This window comes from Gossypium arboreum, chromosome 3, assembly GCF_025698485.1.
Source record: "Gossypium arboreum isolate Shixiya-1 chromosome 3, ASM2569848v2, whole genome shotgun sequence".
In the NCBI taxonomy this organism is placed as follows: domain Eukaryota; kingdom Viridiplantae; phylum Streptophyta; class Magnoliopsida; order Malvales; family Malvaceae; genus Gossypium; species Gossypium arboreum.
In genome coordinates this window covers 110978008-110979232 of record NC_069072.1, presented here as the reverse complement: position 1 = coordinate 110979232, position 1225 = coordinate 110978008, and the positions used below count along the sequence as shown (strand labels likewise).

Below are 1225 nucleotides of genomic sequence, written 5' to 3'. Positions count from 1 at the left end.
GGTATTCTGGAAACGAGTTTCTGACACCGAGATAAATTTTGTTAACATCTCCTCAAGGTTCGACTTCTTTTCTTGCTAGTAAGGTAGTTGTTGAAAACCCGGAGGATGTTGTGGCCTTTGATTTCCTTGACCACCCCACGAGAAATTGGGATGGTTTTTACAACCTGCATTATAAATGCTACTATACGGGTTATTTTGGGGTCTAGAGTTATTGTTACCCATATATTGGACTTGTTCCTCCTCGATGCTAGGGTTGAAGGGTTGATATTCTGTGCATGCTCCTCCTCTATTCGAATCGTACCTCATCACTGAATGTACCTAAGTAGAACTACACAAACTGTCAATCTTTTTATTTAAGAGTTCTACTTGGCTAGATAGAATAGTAACCGCGTCAAGGTTGAAAACACCAGCTACTTTCATCAGCTTTGTTTTTAGTGACATCTCCTTAATAAATTCGTAAGCTGCCTCAGGTATCTTATTATTGATAGTTCCTCGAGCGGCTGCATCAATCATCTGCTGAGTCGAAGGATTCAGGCCATTATGAAATGTTTGAACCTGTAGCCAAAGCGGTAACCCATGGTGAGGGCACCTTCTCAAAAGGTCCTTGTATCTCTCCCATGCATCGTAGAATGTTTCTAAATCCATCTGCACAAAAGAAGAGATATCACTACGTAATTTGGTTGTTTTAGCCGGCAGAAAATATTTTAATAAAAATTTTTCGGTCATTTATTCCCAAGTAGTGATTGACCCTCATGGTAACGAGTTCAACCATTTTTTAGCCTTATTCCTTAACGAAAAGGGAAACGACCGAAGGTGAATGGCATCATCAGAAACGCCATTAATTTTAAAGGTATCGCAAAATTATAGGAAATTTGCCAAGTGAGCGTTGGGATCCTCGTCCTACAAACCATCAAACTGAACAAACTATTCTATCATTTGAATTGTGTTAGGTTTTAGTTCAAAATTATTTACAGCAATAGAAAGTCTAACTATACTTGACTCAGTTCTAGTTAAATTAGGTTTAGCATAATCATACATAGTGCGTGGAGCAGGATTCTGATTTTTTGGATCAGCAACAATCACAGGAGGTAGCGGATTTTCTTGGTTTTCAGCCATCTCCTCGGTTATGGTTGAAGTATCATCCTCTTGCTCGTCCTCTGTGTATCTTAGGCTTCGCCTTATTTCTCTTCGATTTCTACAAACTGTGTGGTCGATCTCACCGTCA

At 39.4% G+C, this 1225-nt stretch overlaps 1 non-coding gene across 1 annotated transcript; it reads left to right on the top strand.

The window, feature by feature from the left end:
- Positions 1-571: 571 nt before the first annotated feature.
- LOC128291183 (small nucleolar RNA R71) lies at positions 572-678 on the top strand. Its single transcript, XR_008280959.1, has one exon. It is a non-coding gene; the product is annotated as a small nucleolar RNA R71 (small nucleolar RNA).
- Positions 679-1225: the final 547 nt, after the last annotated feature.